Genomic DNA, 18699 nt, shown 5'->3' on the forward strand with positions numbered 1-18699 from the left:
TGGGGATAGGGAAGAAGTCTCATTTGCCTATTGTATCCCGAGCACTGGGCACACAGCCTTAATAAATATTGATTGAACTGATGAATACAGGTTTGTTGAATGAAAATGCAATTCCCCTGGTGGTTTTAAACTGGCATTTGCATCTCTCTATGGCTCTGGAAATATTCTTTGGGCTTGCTTGGAGGTCCTGATTAAAGGTTGCTATGTCCTGAATGGGTCAATGAATGGGATTCCCTCTGCCTGCCCATCTTGGGAAGGGGAAAGGAAGACCCCCAACTTCCCTCGGATACCCTGTCCAGAGATGTGTCAACAGGCTTGGGATGCCTCAGCCCGGGCCTGGACTCAAGGTGAGTTATGCCCCCAGGGAAGAGCCCTTGTCCCTAAATGCTCTCTCCTAGATATCCACAGCCTGACATCTCACCATTAGTAATTCATTTCTTTGGATTATTCAGTCATCAAATATGTATTCAGCCTTCACTGAATGTGAGGTACTGTGCTGGGGTCCCTATTTAACATTTATTTGTGTGTGTGTGTATATATATATATTTTTTTTTTTTTCATTTCTACTGGAAGACTGACTCCCTGGAGGAAGAAGAGGAGGAGAAAGAAGAAAAACAGAGAGAGTGGGGATGGTGAATCCAGGAATGTCAGGAGAAGAGGGAAGAAAATCTGTTATTTGCTGAGCCCCTACTGTGTGCCAGGCACTTAACACAAGAGCTACCATTTTACTCCTTGTCACCACCCCAGGAGAATTTAGTGTTCTCAGGCCTCAGTTTAGAGGAGAAGCAGCAGCCCAGAGCGGGTGAGTAGCTCGCTTAAGGGGACACAGCTGTGTGGAACAGGATCGAGCATTTGAACTGAGCACTGTCTGTGACCTCTGTGGACGTCTTCCCACCCAGGAGGCTGCCCTGACCCAGCAGGGAAAAAGGACAAGGTCAGAGGGGTGACAACTGAGATGCTCCAAGCTGAGAGGCCTGCCTGCTGAGGGACAGGGAAACTGGACGCACGGCTGGGGTTGTGACCAGTGAGAAGTTCAGCTGTGAACGTGGCCTGTGGCTCGCCACAGTGAAAGGCTGGCTGTGGGGGCCACGTGGGCTGTGTGTGAGTGCTCTCCTTTGTGCCAGCGCACAGTCTAGGTACCCACAGCTGACCTGCTATGTGGAGAGGATCGCTCCGGTTTTACTGATGAGAACACTAAGACCTGGAGAATGGGGAGGGTGTTTAGTCCAGGACTAAACAGCTGGAGCCAGAGTCAGAACTCAGATCTCTTCTGGAAGGCTCGTGGAAGGGTGGTGGGCTTGGGGGTTCACCCTTAGGAGCTTTCCAAGCTGCCAAGGCTTTCAGCAGAACGGAAGCCCCCCTTCTTGACCTGTCACTCAAGTCCCCAGCTTCTAAGATGGGAAGGGGCTCCTCTGCTTCAGTCCCCTCTTGCATGCAAAGGCGGCAAGGAAGTAGGGGTGGGTACACTGAGTTTGGGCACCTGAGCCCAATGGACTAGCCCCAGTCCTGCTCCACCCTGATGGGCTGTGAGACTTTCGGCAAATCCCGCCCCTCCCCATCTCTCTGGCCTCAGGCTCCTTATCTGTAAAACAGGCACACAGCACTATCTGCTTCCTGCCTCCCTGACTGCTCATTTGTTCAACAAAGATATGCTGATGCCCCCCACTTGTCAGGCTCCTTGCTAGGTGCTGAGGATACAGCGGTGAACAGAAAAGCCCATGGTAGCCACTCTCAGGAGGGTTTAGAGACAGCCGTGAAATGAAAGGACCACACAAACCGACCTGCATGTAAAAGGGGTCTGCGATGAAGGAGCAGAGGCTGTGAGCGCCTTAGGCAGGAACGTCTGGTAGGAGTGAGGGAGGAGCTGAAGAAGGTCTCCCTGAGGGGGTGGCGACTGAGCAGGAGCTCACTAGGTAAAAAGTGGTGTTTCTGGCAAGGGGAACGGCATGTGCAAAGGCCCTGAGGCTGGAAAGGGTTTAGCCGTTCTCGAGGGGTACAGAGGCAGCTGGATTGCTAGCCGGGGAGAGTAGGCAAGGGGCTTGCGGTGGGGGTAGGGCTTGTGGACCAGTTACAGAATGCTGGGAATAGGAGGGACCTTTGAAAGGGACTTGCCTTGTGGCTCAGCTGGTAAAGAGTCCGCCTGCAATGCGAGACACCTGGGTTTGACTCCTGGGTCAGGAAGATCCCCTGGAGAAGGGAAAGGCTACCCACTCCAGTATTCTGGCACTTCCTCGTTGCCTTTGGATGCAAAGGGGGACTGAAGCAGATGAGCCCCTTCCCATCTTAGAAGCTGGGAATAGGAGGGACCTTAGGTTTGAAGAATTAATTAAATGGGATGAGGAACATCAGGCCCATGGCAAGGGCCTGCCGCCGGAGAGAATTGCACAGTGTCACGGGACAGCCACACTGCACGTCACCCGCCTTCCCCAGGGAATGTGTTCACTCAACAAACTGGGACCGGGGCAGACCCTGGGCTAGGGACACACTAGCGTCGACCGGGAGGAAAAACACATCCAACAGACACATGCAGACTCCCACATGTGCTGGGAGGGGAGGGGAGCCACCCGACAGGAGGAGAAACAGACCAGGAGAGGTGAAGTGGGGGCCCCCACCCCCGGAGTCATAGGCGACTGAGATGGGAGCTTTGAGCTCAGTACTTTTAGTTCAGTGCTCCTGCTAGGGCTCTGATGCTTGCCCTGCTGGGCAGAAGAGACAGTATTACTATGAGTCATAAATCGTACTAATGAGGTGACATTGGCCGAACAATGATTACTAAATACTGAGTATGTTTGTTCTAAAAAATGATCATGTTTGGGCTCATTTAATTCTCACTCTTTAAGGTAGTTCTGACTATTATCCCCATTTTACAGATGATAAAAACTGAGGCACAGAGAGGTCAGGGACCTTGGCCAAGGTTGTTCAGTAAGTGGCATTGGGATTTGAACTCAGACGTCTTCCTACCCTGCTAGAGGCCTGGGGGATGCTTGGGCGCAGCTAGGCGTGTCCAGCAAGTGGCCCAAGGGAACAGGGTGGAAGTGAGCTGTGTGGAGTCAGAGGTGGGCTGAAAAGGGAGGTGGGCTGATGGCCTCCAAAGCCGTCCCCATAGGGGCGTCCCGCTTTGTCCCAGAGGGAGTTCTCTCTGGGACCTGCCTGTGGAGCTGGTTCGTGTGGAATCGGGGCCTGTCGGGGCTGGAAAGTGCTGCCCTGCCCCTCCGTAAGCCTAACCTTCCATTTTAAGGCGGGGTGGCGGGGCGGGGGGAGCTGCAGGCCTAGGCAGGCAGCTGGGTGCCTTGGACACCTGCAGCTGAGTGTGTACTGGCTCCGGGGCAGCCTCTAACCCTTTAAGAAATCTCTCCTGTCGTCTCGTAGGGCCTCCTGATCCACACCCGCCTTCATCAGATTAGGGGTCTGAGAGCACCTGCATAGGGGCCAGGCCACCCTGTGAACACCCTGCATCTGTGGGCCTCTGTGGATGGGACTGCTCTCAAGGCTGGGCCAACATCTCACTCCAGGGCCACCAACAGGCTTCCCCGGGAGGTGCAGAGAACCCTGGACCAGGAGCTGGCCGAGGTGGGACTAACTGCTGTGAGCCAGGGGGCATTCCGGTCTCCCGAGCCCGCCCTCCTCTCCCCCAGCCTCCTGCTCTGCTAACCCCAGGGGCCAGTTTGCCATGAAGAAAAATCCAAGAAGAAAATAGACCAGTCTTGACAAACTGTAAGCAACTTCTTGGACAAGGGCTGCTGTTTCTTTCTTGGTGGGTTTGGGGGGTGGTGGTGGTCACAGCACAGCAGAGAAGAGTGGATCAGAGGCTTGGGGGTCAAAGACATGGGATTGAACCCCAGCACTTCCACTTACTGGTGGGTAGCTTTGAGTTAGTCATTTGACCAATCTGAACCTCAGTTTCTACACCTGTGAAATGGGAATACCAAGTCTTGCAATTGTGAGAGTGTCAGGAAGCATGAATGGCTAACATGTATGCTTGTGGCACATAGTAGGTGCTCAGCAAAGCCTGGCTTGCTTCTCCATCTCTTTCCTGCAAGGTGATACCAATTTTAGGCACAGGAATTCTGGTGACTGATTTCAAACAAAATGAGAGAGAACCGGAAGGTATCGCTGGCTTCTTCAGCGCGAACTGAACACGTGCCACATGCCTGCTGGCATGATGACAGCTCCTGGGGCAGATGGAGAAGAAGGAAGCGGGGAGGGAGGGTCTGCGGAGTCCTGGGTGCTGAGTGGTACCTCTGCCTTAGTGAGGGTTACTTAGGGCCCCACCCACGTGGGGCTGTCTCCAACCTCTCAGGACCTCCCCCAAGGGGTGGTCCTGTCCCAGGACACTACCCAAGGGTAGCAACCATCTCCTCTGGGCCTTGGTTAGGACTCTCAGCTGCCAGCCCCACACAGGAACCCCATAACCTCCTGCCTGAAAATCCAACCTCCACTCAGCTCCCAGAACTACCCTGGGGGCTGGAGGCCGAGCGGTTTCCAGCTCGGGTATGGGCTCTGAACTCACACACCCCTGGGTTCAAACCCAGACGCCATAACTCACTGGCTGCGTGACCTTGGGCAAGTCACTTCACCTCTCTGAGCCCCAGTTTCTTCATCAGGAGGATAGAGATAATGTCGAGCTCAGAGGATTGTGCTGAGAATTCACTGAGATACTGTGTATGAAACACATCACCCATCCACAGTTAACAGTAGCTTAAAAGGGTGCACAAGGCCCCCTCTCTTTCCTTGAAGCAAGAGGGGCATACGTATCCCTCCCTGCAGGTTGGCATGGAGCAGTCTTGCCCGGGGTGGACTGGCACATGGACTGCACGTGGGTATGGCCACTGCACACTGGTGGTCTGCAATCTGCATCTGCCCCACAGACACCAGCAAACGCTGCACAGCAGGGCACCTGCCTCCCTGTGAGCCGGTCTGGCACGTTCCCCAGTTCACCCCCAGGCCCAGGCCAGGACGCCACACTGCTTGCCTTTAGTGTGTTCCTTCGGGGTCTCGGGACCCCCTTCTGCCCTGGTTCCCTCCCACCTGCTCCTCTCCCGCCACCTGGCCGCCCTCATGCACCCCAGTGCTGGCAACCCACTCTTGGGTCTCTCACTCCCTGCCACAGGGCTGGCCATGGACGGCCGCTCCGCCCAAAGGGACCTCAGTGCCAGGTGAGGGGAGCCTGGTGAGGTCCAGCCCTATGCGGCTGGCGGCTAGTTACCTTCTCTCTTCCTCGCCACCTTTTCTGAACCTTCACAGCCTTCTTCTCAGCCTCCAGCACCCCGGCCACCACCTTCTCGCTCAGAATTTTCATTCCACGACACCCGGCACCCACTCCTCTGATCCCTGCACAACCACTTCTTCTTCCTCCAGCCCCGTGAAGCCCACTAGCAGCCAGTGAATACTGCATCTGGAGCCAGGTGGCCCCGACGTGGTTCTGGCTCGGACCCTTTCCCCCTGTGACTGCGGACAAGCTACTCGGCCTCTCGGAGACCCCTCGCCGAGGGCAGTGATACAAATCAGGCTCTTGTCACGGGTCAGGCACATGCCCACGGCTCCCCTGGCCTGGCTCATTCTTGTCCCCTCATCTGCAGGATGGGGAGAAGTCTGCCCCAGGGACTTTCACTGTGATCCCCAGCCATAGCTGGGGCGAGACCGGCCCTGGTTGTAAAGTGCCATGCTAACACTGTGATTCTGCTTTGAAGGGCAATGCTTGTTGAGATCTACAATTTTTAGATGTGTTAAGGAAAAAACAAAAAACAAAAAACACGTCACAGGCAGATTATTTATAGTCAGCTCCCGTACAGGTTTTTATCATTCCCTGCCTGCTCGGCTAAAAATAACAAATGACAAAGGTCGCATCTGCTCCTACCTATTGGAGGAGTCTTCAAAGACCGAGGCTTTTGATTCACTGCCCGGGTGAAGTGAAAATCATGCTGCCGCAGACCCTGGAATTCCTCCCTGGGTCTTGCTGGGCAGCTCGGGAGGCCTGCGGTGTCTCACTGGGCAGGTGAGCCCGCCCGGCTGCAGTCACCGCCTTCCCCAGCCCTGAGGAGGGAGATGGCGGTGGAGCAGCAGGAGATTGGGCCCCGGTTCCAGGGTCTCAGTTTGCCCGAGTTCAAAACGAGAGGGGCGGAGTCAGTAGGTGCTGAGAACTTTCTCCTGATCCTAAGTGCATGCGTGCTAAGTCACTTCAGTTGGGTCCGACCCTGTACGGATGTACGGACTGAAGCCCGCCAGGCTTCTCTGTCCTTAGGATTCTCCAAGGCAAGAACACTGGAGTGGGTTGCCAGGCCCTCCTCCAGAGGACCTTCCCAACCCAGGGATGGAACCCGCGTCTCTTACATCTACCTGCATTGGCAGGTGGGTTCTTTACCACTAAGGCCACCTGGGAAGCCCCAGTCCAAAGGGCAAAGATACCCTGTTCTTGTTTCCTTCCCTTCCACCCTGTACCACTGTGGACTCCCTTACCGAATATCCACTGGCCCCTGGTGATGGCAGTTGTGCTGAGGATGCTAATAATCAGGGCAGTGTTTGTGGAGTGGTAACAATATGGCAGGCATGTGCGCTTACATGGAGGGAACTCACTGACTCCATGCCCCAGCTGCCACCCAGCGGGAGAAGGACAGTTGGGGTCCCCACCTGACGGGGACACGGACTGGCACATGCATGGACTGGCACCAGGCCCTGATGGCTGCCGGATGTGACCTGTGTCTCCCTCCTGGGTCGGCTCCAGGCAGTAAGCTGGGCAGAGCAGGTAGGACAGAAACCCCTTAGAGTCTACTTTTCCCATCGCTGGGGGAGCCATGGTCCCAGCCTCGGTGACTCTCACACAGGCAGGGAATGGCTGTGGATGGACAAGGGCTTACAGCAGCCTGGGGGAGGTCCCAGAGAAGACCTCATTTTTCCTGGTCCTCGCCAGGAAAAGTGGGTGGGAGAGGCACTCCAGGCAGTGGGTACAGTGAGACTGGAGGTGGGGCCGGGTGCAAGTGCCTGGGATGTTTGGGGAGGGCGGGGCTGGGCTGTGGGGTGAGAGTGGCCGAGACCACTGGAACCCCACAGCGGGTGGGGGAGACTAGCAGTCTGCCTGAGGACCAGAAGCCTGTACCTGTCAAGAATGATGCTCGCCAGCTCCATGGGTTTTAGCACACACTTCACATTCTTCTTTAAATCCACTCCCTTTTAAAAAAGTATACAGCATCTTGGGCTTCCCTGGTGGATCAGATGGGAAAGAATCTGCCTCCAGTGCGGGAGACCTGGGTTTGATCCCTGGGTCAGGAAGATCGCCTGGAGAAAGGAATGGCAACCAGCTCCACTATTCTTGCCTGGGGAGCCCAGGACAGAGGAGCCTGGCAGGCTACAGTCCACGGGGTCACAAAGAGTCAGCACAGCTGACACACGCACAGCCTTCTCAGTACAGCCTTAGGCATTGCCACTTGTGTTTCTCCCCAAACAATAAAATAAGTGCCCACTCCCCAGAAAGCGACCTGCGCCTGCCCTTGGTGAAGCGCAGCTGTGGCCTCGGCCGGTGGGTGGGTTTGAGGCCATCGATCTGATCTGAGTTGCAGGAGGGTTTTTCAGGGACCACAACGGGCAGGAGAGGCATTCCTGGGGTTGGCCCTCCCGGATGACATGAGCCCGGTGCCAGCAAGCCCCTCGCTGGGACACACTTGTTGCCCTCCCCCTCCTCGGCTCCACTCTTGGGGACAACTCACTCCTGGAAACACCTTTTTTCAGAAGAGAGCTGCCGCGGCCCGGGTGACCTCAATGATTAGCACACATTCCTGGCCTAGTTAGAAAGCCCCTCGCCTCTCGTATTTATAGCCACCTCTGGACGCGGCTTGCGGCTCTGAGGGAGGCCCGGCTCCTCTCTCGGTACCTCTGTGCTGTCCCAGCCCTGCTGGTCCTGACAGGCGCTGTCAGACCTTCCCCCTTTGGACAGAGCCAGGGAGCTGGGACCTCACTGTGGGCAACCGGGGCCAGGGAGTTCCTCCTATCCGACCCTCATCTATAAAACAGGCACCATCATATGGGCTAAGCTGGGCTTTGATGAGCAGTCAGTGAACTCGCCTAAAGTCTTTACGACAACCCTGTGAGGGACGTTACTCTCTCATGCCCATTTCACAGAGGAGAAAACGGAAGCACAGAAAGGTTAGGTAACTTGCCTGAGATCACACAGCTCGCTGGGATTCAAACCAGACTCTAGAGCCTGTGTCCCCCAGCGCTCTGCTGAGCCTGGCACGTGACGTGGGTCCTTAGCCCCCATGCGTTATCTGCCTTTGGGGGTCTCCTTAGTTAGCTGACCGTGTCCCTCACTGTCTGCAGTCAAGTGGCCACTGAGTACACAAATAATGATGGCCACACGCTGGTCCCGGACACGGGGGCCCTGAGAGGTTAGGAGGACACGGCTAACTAGGGTACAAAGCAGGATGGGGCTGGGGATCACAGGTGGGACTCGAGTCCGGGGGCCCTCTCTACAGAGGGAATGCTGAGGCCCAGATACAAGAAGCTCATGCGATGGGAGAGGACCCCTCAGTTCCATCCCTACAGCCACGACCCACTCCTGACCTCTCTCACCCTCTCATGTCAAAGGGGGAACACACACAATAAGTGTATTCACACCAAGCGTATTCACAAAAGCATATACACCTTTCCCCAAGAGTGTGTATAGTTACAAACGAGGGTTTTCCAGGAAGGACAAGAGAACGACTATCATTTTGTGTGCTCTGGAAGCAGCACGGGGCCAGGCGCTCTGTAGTCACTCCTTCATTCAACAGACGTTGGCTCAGCCCCTGCTCCACAACGGCCGCTTTATGTTACCCGGGAGACACTGCCACCCACCTCACCTCCTCGGCTCTGGCTGCACCCCAGTCCTTCAGGCCCACCCCCCGCCGACCTGCTCCTGCCGTGGCGCCCTGACCCAGGGTAGAGGAGCAAAGGGGGAGGTGTCCTGTCCTGCTGCTCATCCTCACATCAGCCCTGAGAGGTGAACCCTGTTCTCAGACTCAAGCTAAAGCTGCTGCCATGGAGTGGAGTCAGATCAGAATCAGAGTCTGTGGAATCCTGGAAGGGAGGAGAGGGCTCGGGTTGCCTGTCCTTAGCCAGGAAATTGATGGCTGACCCTGATTTAATTAGCTTTTCCTTAGAATGATCGAGGGAAGCCTGTAATTAGCTCGGGGGCCCGGAGGGAGAGGCTGGGTGCAGGAGCCAGGGCTGGAGCAGGCAGTGAGAGGGGGTAGGGGCTGGCTGTAAGCTTGGATGCCCAGCTGTGCAGGTGATGGGGGTCGGGTGAGCCCCCGGATGCCCGTGGGAGGTGAGTGGAGAGAAACCCAAAGTAACACACAGAAAGAGATGGGCTGGAGAGGTCAAGAGTGGGGCAGGGATTGTGCCTTAACGTTGCGACTGAAAGTGAAGTGGAAAATGTTAGTTCCTCAGTCGTGTCTCTCTTGCAACCCCACGGACTCTAGCCCACCGGGCTCCTCTGCCCATGGAATCCCCCTGGCAAGAATACTGGAGTGGGTTGCCATTTCCATCTCCAAGGGATCTTCTCGACCCAGGGATCAAACCCTGGTCTCCGGCACTGCAGGCAGATTCTTTCCTGTCTGAGCCACCAGGGAAGCCCAAAAATGATGGTTGCAGAATGATTATTGCCTATGACTGATGCTGAAGCTGAAGCTCCAATCCTTTGGCCACCTGATGTGAAGAGCTGACTCAATGGAAAAGACCCTGATGCTGGGAAAGATTGAAGGCAGGAGGAGAAGGGGACGGCAGAGGATGAGATGGTTGGATGGCATCACCGACTCAATGGACATTGAGTTTGAGCAAGCTCCTGGAGTTGGTGATGGACAGGAAGGCCTGGCGTGCTGCAGTTCATGGGGTTGCAAAGAGCGACTGAATGACTGAACTGAACTGAACTGATGGAACCTGATACCAGCTATGCTGTGATTACATTGGACCAAACTGTGTGGTGACTTTTCCAAGTAACATATCACCAGGGGCTCAGGGGTTGGCACCGAGGCCCAGGGGCTGCAGATAGTCTCTTTGAGGCCCTTGCTGGTGGCCATGGGGCTCCTCCAACAGTGCTGGGCATTAAAGCAGGATTTCCCAGCTAGTAACAGGGCGAACCCTGTTCCCAGTTCTGAGGGGAAGGCTCATAGAACAGGGTCTGCACTGAATGTAGGGTAAGTGCGCGTGAGCCAGGCACACACAGGGTCTGGCCCGAGACCCTTGCCAGCTTCAGGCCTCAAGGGCACACACATCCCAAATGGGTAGGGGGTCCCTCTCTGGGTCCAGCCCCCACCGGCCGAAGCTCTGTGGGCTTCCTGCTGCGGGGATCAGAGCCAGCGCCACCTTTCAGGAACACAGCCTGACCAGGATATGCAGGAGAAGGACCCATCAAGAGTCAGCTGAGCAACGCTGCAGGGTTTCCAGACCATTCTCAAGAGTAAGACGTCGGAGCTGGGACCACAAAGCCCACACTCATGAACTCTCAGCCTGAGGACGTTCATAGACTCTGATGAACTCTCACATCGCCACGGCCAGAGGATGCTGTTGGCCCTTGTGGGTGTGTGTTTTAGTCCCCGAGGGTGGTTTATCTCTTGGTCTCCAGGGATTTGCTCTCTGATGCTCATTTTCGAGGTACTTTATGGACCTTGTTAAGCGCACCACGTCCAATCAACATCAGAGCAGGGTGGGAATTGTGTACAGAGACGCTGGGAACAGGGGTGACACTCCCTCTTCGCTGACCTGGCCAGCCTAGGTGCTTAGGCTGTGTCATCTGAGCTGTAAAGACAAATCACGAATGCCCTGGGGTTCTGTTCCTATTCTGCTTAAAAACAGAGTAGACACGTGCTACGCCGGGAAGGGATAGGTGGCATTGCCCACTGCCACTGTCGTAATGCTGACTGTGTGCCAGGACCACGCGAGGTGCTTTCCCACACAGCCTCTCCTATGTGAACCCTGCCGGGGGGAGGGACAGGACCAGCCCATTTACAGAAGAGGAAACGGAGGGTCAGAGAAGGGAGGTAACCCGCCCGAGGCTACTCAGCCAGACGGGGCAGATCTGAACCCCCATCTGTCTGACACCAGAGCCCATGTGCTTCCACGCTTCACAGAGGCGGGTGGTGGGGTTGGAGATGGCAGGACTCGGGGAATTAAATGGGCGGGTTTGAGGCAGAAAGGAAACTGGATGCGTAATTCAGTTTGTAAAATCTAGTCTGTGCCCTGGTTGGGAGCCAGGCCACCGGGACGCAGAGCGCCTGCCCCGCAGCTACTCATGGGCCAGTGTGCATGCCCTGCTAAGCCCTACTTGGCTGACGTTCCTTCCCAGGGTGTGTGTCCTGCTAAATCCTGCTTGAGCCGTCTTCCCTTCCTGGGTTCAGGAGCGACCCTTCTCCCCACCCTGGCCCTGTGGCTGATTTCTGTCCTGCTCCCCGCTCCATCCCCCGTAAGGTCTGCTGCCCCAGCCTTGGACCTGATACTTGTCTCATGGGATGTCAGTGGATCCTCGCGCTGTGCTTGTCAGCACCCGGGCTCAGCTCCCCCATCATAACCATCCTCTGCGCGAGGCTCAGAGGGCTTAGCTAGCAGGTTGAAGGTTGCTCAGCTAGGAAGTGGAAGAGCCAGGATTTGATCCCACATCCACCTGATGCTGTAGTCCTGAGACCTTCTGCATGACCCTGTCCGCCCTGCGGCCATCATGCCCACCTCCCTCTGCTTCCCAGGTCACTGCACTGGAAGCTGCTTGTTTTAGGCGTAGCCTCTGCTGAGGCCAGCTCTACACTTGTCAGACGGAGAGAGGAGACGCGTTTTGGAACCCACCCAAGGAAAAGACACTTGGAATAACTCTCCTCCGAAGCTCTTGCTCCCCAAACGCCCTGAATCCTGAATGGGATCAGGCCTCTGCAGGACTCACACCACTGCTGCCCGTCTGCCTGGGATTCGCAGCTGACAGTGCACCCTCCAAGCCGTGCCTTCACCGATCCTCACAGCAGCCCCGGGATGGGTGTCCTGAACCTCCTTTTACAGACGAGGAAGCTGGAGGCTCAGGCAGGTAACGGGGAGTGCTCGGGCTCAGGTCCCCATGTGGACGTGACCTCCCAGAGCCTCAGGTTCTTCATCTGCAAAGATGGTGGTGCTGTTGGCTTCCCAGGGCTGTGTCTCTCTGTGCCTCAGTTTCCTTTTCTCTAAAACACAGGGCAAGAATAATAGAAGAAAGCCAGCTGGCAGGGCTAGACTGGGGTGGAAGCTGTAAACCAACGGCTCAGGAGAGCAGCCAGCTTAAAATACATTTGTTTGTTTGGCTTAGAGCTTAAAATAAAGTTGAACCAAGTGCCAATGTTTAAAAACTGGGGACTTGTGTGTAGAATCTAGATTTCTGGCTTCTCTGAAAATATGGCAAGCATTGCTCACCCCGGGGTTGGCCGGAGGGGGTGGAGGCCATAGCGACAGGAAGCCGGTCAGCAGTTTGGCCCTCACCATGTCTGGCTTTGTGAAGGGCAGCTGCCTGCCTGGATTCAGGAGGTAAGAGAATTCACAACACCGGGAGCTCCATCTCTCGAGTGAGACAATGCCCTCCAGAGAAGGAAGTGGATTTTTGGTATAAAACCTCTCCCAGTTATTTAACAAATACTGGTCATATGCCAGGGGCTCCTCTGGTGGCTCAGATGGTAAAGAATTCACCTGCAATGCAGGAGACCTGGGTTCGATACCTGGGTCGGGAAGATCCCCTGGAGAAGGGAATGGCAACCCACTCCAGTATACTTGCCTGGAGAATCACAGGGACAGAGGAGCCTGGGGGAGCTACAGCCCATGGGGTTGCAAAGAATCAGACACGACCAAGCAACTAAGATTATATGCTAGAGGTCCCAGGGGGTACACACATAACCAGACAACTACTTAATTCTCATGACAATCTCATGAAACAAGTACTGCAGTAATCGCACCTGTGTTACAGATGAAGATACGGGCGCACACAGAGGTTACTACTCTTGCCCAAAGCTACATGGCTAAAATAGTAAGGGGTGGGGGGCCTTGGGCCTGGACTCCCGGCAGACCAGCTCACGAATCTGTGCTCTGATCACCGTGGGAAGCTACCAAACCTCTTCTCTGGGTCACTGGCCAGTCCTGTGGCTTCGTCCAGGTTTCCACGTCTCAATATGAAAACAAACTCATCACCCCTCCCCCCACTCTCCTTCTCTCCTGGCCTCTATTTATCACATCCCTCCCTCCCCTGGTATGTCAGTCGACTCCTTTAACCCTCTCTGCACTCCTGTAGGGCACAGGAGCCACCATCAGCTCCGCCATCTGATGAGAAGTTTGAGGCACAGACAGGTTAAATGACTTGTCCAAGGCGTTGTGGCTGGAGCGGCAGGTCCAGCGTCTGACCCAGGCCATCTGGCTGCAGGGTCTGCACTCCTGGCCCTCTCTCCCCTACTGCCCTCTCCAAATAGCCACCCACCCCTGCCGTTCGTTTCTTCCCTCCTTCATGTCTTCACTCACCCATCTGTCCAACAAACACTCAACCGAGGCCCCGGGCTGGCCATGGGGACACCTCTCAGGTGCATGGAGACAGGCGGGAGTGGGAAGACGACACCCTGCTCCCAGAACAGGAACTGCTCGTGACCACTCCCTCTGGGGCCGAGGCCAGTGGGAAAACTGGTTTCCAACTGACAGCCCTGGAGAGCCCGGGAGGAAGCCAGTGGCACCTGGCAGCTTCCGGCGGGGCAGGCCCCCAGCCAGGACCCAGGACCCAGGGAGACCCCGGCCGCCCTGCACCCACGCCCCAAGCCCCTCCCTTACAGCTGGAGCACGGACCAGCCTCTGCCACTGGCCCCGTGTGGGGCCCTGGAAGAGCGCCCTCCCTGTTGGGGGCCCCAGGTTCCTCATCTGTAAAGTAAGGGCATTAGACCACTGGAGGTCACAAACGGGCAGCTCAAACACAGCCAGACCCAGTCCATGGATGTATTTTCCTTAAATATCTACAGAACACCTTTTTTTTTTTTTTTAATTTTAAATAAACTTTTTGTTTTAGAACAGTTTTAGGTTTACCAAAAAATTGCTAAGAATAGTACAGGGAGTTCTCACCTACCCCACTTCCAGTTTCCCTTATTATTAACAGTTTACATTAGTATGGTGCATTTTTCACAATTAGTGAATCAATATTGATATGCTAATATTAACTAAAGCCCATACTTGTTTCACATTTCTTTAGTTTTCACCTCCAGTCCTGTTTCTTTTCCAGGATCCCATCCAGGATATCACAGTATATTTTAGTCATCATGTTTCCTTAGGTGCCTCTTGGCTCTAAAAGCTTTGCAGAATTAAAAAAAAAAAAAAATTGTATGCCCGAGAAGCAATGTTTGCGGTACTAGAAATATTCTATATATATTTTTGGGGGGTGGTATAAATATGTGTAAAAATCATCAGATGGTACAATTAAGATAAGTGCTCTCTGCCCACTTTAATGTACGTGTGTGTGTGTACCTGCTCAACCACTTCAGTTGTGTCTGATTCTTTGTGACCCCACGGACTGTAGCCCGCTAGGCTCCTCTGTCCATGGGACTCTCCAGGCAAGAATACTGGAGTGGGTTGCCAGGGCCTCCTCCGGGGGATCTTCCCGACCTGGGGACTGAACCCGTGTCTCTTACGTCTCTTGCCTTGGCAGGTGGGTTCTTTGCCTCTAGAGCCCTGGGAAGCCCTTCTGTGTATCGTGACCCAGTTAAAAAAACAGCTGCCTTCGTCAGTTGTCTCCAGTGTGCCACAGTCCTTCGCACTCACTGGGATCCCACTGAGTCTGTCCTGCTTTATTTCATCTGCTTGCCATCCATAGCTACCACACAACATATACATAGGACTCATCTATAAAATGGGTATCGTAATATTTCCTACCTGATATGGCTGTAGTCAGGTTAACTGAAATTATATATCTATATATAAAGTTCTCAGCAGGGTGCCTGGTGCACGTGTGCCAGCTAAGTCACTTCACTCATGTCTGACTCTCTGCGACCCCATGGACTGTAGCCCGCCAGGCTCCTCTCTCCAGGGGGATTCTCCAAGCAAGAATACTGGACCGGGTTGCCATGCCCTCCTCCAGGGGATCTTCCTGAACCAGGGATCGAACCCACATCTCTTACATTTCCTGCATCAGCAGGTGGGTTCTTTACCACTAGCGCCACCTGGGAAGCCCGTCTGGTGCATAGCAAGTGTTCAATATGTGGGAAGCATAAGAATGATTATTGTTCATGTAATATTTATATTATTAAAACAAGTACATAACTCCTGTTTCTCCTTAAAGCAAATTCCATCCTCTCCTTCCTCAGCCTCCTTTTGTGTCTCTGTCCCTTCCTGCCAGGAAAGGCTGAGCTCTGATGGCTGGAAGGTAGAGAGACAGAGGCAAGCTGGCACAGGTGGCCCAGATTGGCTAAGGAACCAGGAACCCCCTGAGGATGACCCTGGATCTGACCCCAATATGCAGGGAAGCTTTGGTGGAAGTTGGGGTCCCAATCCTCCCCTCCCTAAGGAGCCTCTTGGGGAACAAAGGAATCAGCCCCCAAAAGCTGCATCCTGATCCCCTCAGGGATCCCCCTGGCCAAGGATCCCTGAGGACAGCAGGGAAGCTGGGGCTTTTGGACGGGCACTGTAGAAAGCACAGGGAGAAGGTAGCCTTACCAGCACACTGATGGCCCAGCATCTTGTCTCGGGGGATGTCAGCTTCCCCTGTGTGGTGACCCCAAATCTGTGCCCAGAAGCAACAAGATCAGCGAGAGACAGGTCTCAGATGCTTCAGGGGGACCTCTTGCAAGGGGAAACCAAGCTCTAGGCAGGATGGACTGAGAGGCAGCAAAGACCAATGAGATGATGAGGGAAGCAGGAAGAATGGGGACTGGGGGTTAGGAGGCCAGGGCTGGACCTGTCTTGCCCTCTGACTTGCTGTGCAACTGCCAGCAAGTCCCTTTCCCTCTCTGAGTCTCCCTTTCCTCACAACAACATCGTTTTCAACAACAACAATAACAATAACCACAGCGATGGTGGTGCTGGTGCTGGTGGTGGCTCCCAATTTTTGTATGAAGTACAGGATACACCTTTCATGTGTGAGGCATGATTTCAATCCTCACAGATACCCGCATGAAGTATATCCACTACAATCATCTCCACTTCACATATTGAAAAATGGGGGTCAGAGGGTCAAGAACTTCTCTACAGCTTGTCTGCAGACTCAGGATTCAGTCCACGGCCTGTCTGGCTTGGAGTCTGGGGCCATGACCTAGATCATCTCCTCTGCAGTTGCGCCTGTGAAATGGGCAAGTAGCCTACAGGTCTCTTCATTTTCCTTCCAGCGCTGACCCTGTGGGCTCTGAAGGTGTGCCCCACGCTTGGGGAGTGTTGAGGGGCAGGCAGCGGAGATGCTCAGAGCTATGGAGCTGCATCTGCCATCTTGCTCGATCTTCACAACAGCCTTATGAGATCAGTCCTGCTCTCACATCCCCATTTTACAGGGTGGGAAACTGAGGCACTAGTAAACACGCACAGTCTCACAGGGACCTGGATTTGAACCTGGCTATCTCTCACGCTCTCGCTCGAGTCAGCTGTTCTCTGCAGGAAGGGTGCCCAGAGAGCTGAGTGAGGCCAGAGACCGACCCCTCGGGGCTCCTCATCGACTTCCAAAGGGTGTGCCTACCCTCCAGGCTCCCTCCGGGCCCAGGACTCACGGCTCGAGGTCCCTCCTCCACACTGGGCCTTCATCCCAGCGCCCCCTGGCCCTGGAGACCCAGACCCTCGAGGGGCCCAGGCAGCGCAGGACTGTGCGCGGTGCTGGTGAACGCCCCACCCACACCTGGGCTGGAGATGGTGGAGAATCCCCAAGGGTCTCCCCTGCAGTGCTAGTGAATGCCCCACCCACACCTGGGCTGGAGATGGTGGAGAATCCCCAAGGGTCCCCCCCTGCATACCAGGCCGAGGACACAAACCCCTACCCTGACCTCTTGGCTTCAGCATGGATGGCCCCCGCTGCAGAAGTCTCCAGCCTGTGGTTACACCCTATGCAGTGGCCAGTCCAGCTGCCAGCAGGGCTGAGACCTGCCTTTCTGGTCTCGGGACCAGCGAGGAGCAGGCCAGGGTGAGGAGGGGCGGGGGAGCATGGCCGGCCTCCGCAGTGCCTGTGCTTGCCGAAACAGCGCCTCTGCCAAAAACAGTGGGGGTGATGGGCGCTTCTCTGTGGCCCCGGCTTCCTCCTGGGCCGCCGTTCACTTGAGGCTTCCAATCCTATCAGCAGCACGCTGGCTCCAGTCCTGTTACCTGGAAGTCCTTTTGTTCTGAGGACTCCCGGTACAACAAGCTGGTGTCGAGTGGCCCTGGGATCATGCGGAAAGGGTGGCCACCATCTGTGCATCTGGCCAGACCCTGGCCACAGAGACTGCCAATGAAGAGGCCACGTGAGTGTGAGCGCTGGGGAGAGGCCAGGTAGTGGGGAGGGCCTGGACCAAACAGCCCGGATCTTGCCTCCCCCAGGAAGCCTTTCTCGATTAAAGGGAAAAAAAGATGACACAGCCCCCCGCTCATCCTGTCTCATGTCCCCACGATACTCCTTGCTTGTCCCATTATAATGTGCCCGATTCCCTTCTGTCTGTTGACAGAGAGCAGGAAGAAAACACGTGTGTTTCCTGATGGGCAGAGAGATAGACTTTCACCAGTGTCTCCGGAGAAGGAGCACTTCCACTCGAGTGCCTACCCAGCTCCTGTCATTCTCCCCTTCTCGTGCTGACAGTCTCCTTTATTTTAAACATTTCAGGTGTAAGGAACTCGCCCTTGACTCTGTTTTTCTCTTTTTATGTGAATTGATATTTTGCTGATCGCAACGGCTCCTATTTGACAAACAGTAGAACGTCTGTGTGGCAAACATATTATTTAGTCAACCCAGCGACTTCCTTTGCTTCCCAGGCTTTTGCTTTTTAAAACACAGGTTAAGTCGCACAGGTCCTAGACGAGCACTTCCCTGGCGCAGGGACCGAGGTGCTGGCAGTTCCCGCGGGCTGGCTCCTGGGTGGTGGTGTGAGTGTGCTTCCCTCTGCTGCCCCTTCGCTAAGGAGCCCTGGACTGCTGCCCGTGTCCGGTCCTTGAATCTCATTTTCCTGTTTTGTCTCTTGGCTTCAGCGCTGCACACTTCTAGCAGCAAACTCCTCCCCTGCAATGCAATGACTGACTGCACTCACAGCCTCCTAGCACTTCCTCTATTCCACAAGGGCTCAGCGCCCACTGTGGGTCAGGGACTAGGGATACACAGATAAACAGATGTGGGTTCTGCTCAGGGAGGGGATTCCCTGGTGGCTCAGTGGTAAAGAATCTGCCTGCAATTCAGGAGACCTGAGTTCGATCCCTGGGTCGAGAAGATTCCCTGAAGAAGGAAGTGGCAATCCACTCCAGTATTCTTGCCTGGGATATCTCATGGACAGAGGAGCCTGGTGGGTTACAGTCCATGGGGTCGCAGAGAGTCGGACTCGACTGAGTGACTAAGTATGCACGCACACACCGGGAGCGAGGATGATGAAGACTCTGACGTGATCCATGTACTCAGAGAGGCTGGATAACTTCCTCTGGGTCACACAGCCAGCAGGGAATAAGGCATGAAAGTTAGACCTATTTGACTCTCAGGCCCAAGCAAGCTCTTTCCACTGCCCCCCACTCTTGGAGACTTTAGAGTCTAGCGAGAGAGCTCTA

The sequence above is a fragment of the Bos mutus genome, chromosome 22 (genome assembly GCF_027580195.1).
Source record: "Bos mutus isolate GX-2022 chromosome 22, NWIPB_WYAK_1.1, whole genome shotgun sequence".
In the NCBI taxonomy this organism is placed as follows: domain Eukaryota; kingdom Metazoa; phylum Chordata; class Mammalia; order Artiodactyla; family Bovidae; genus Bos; species Bos mutus.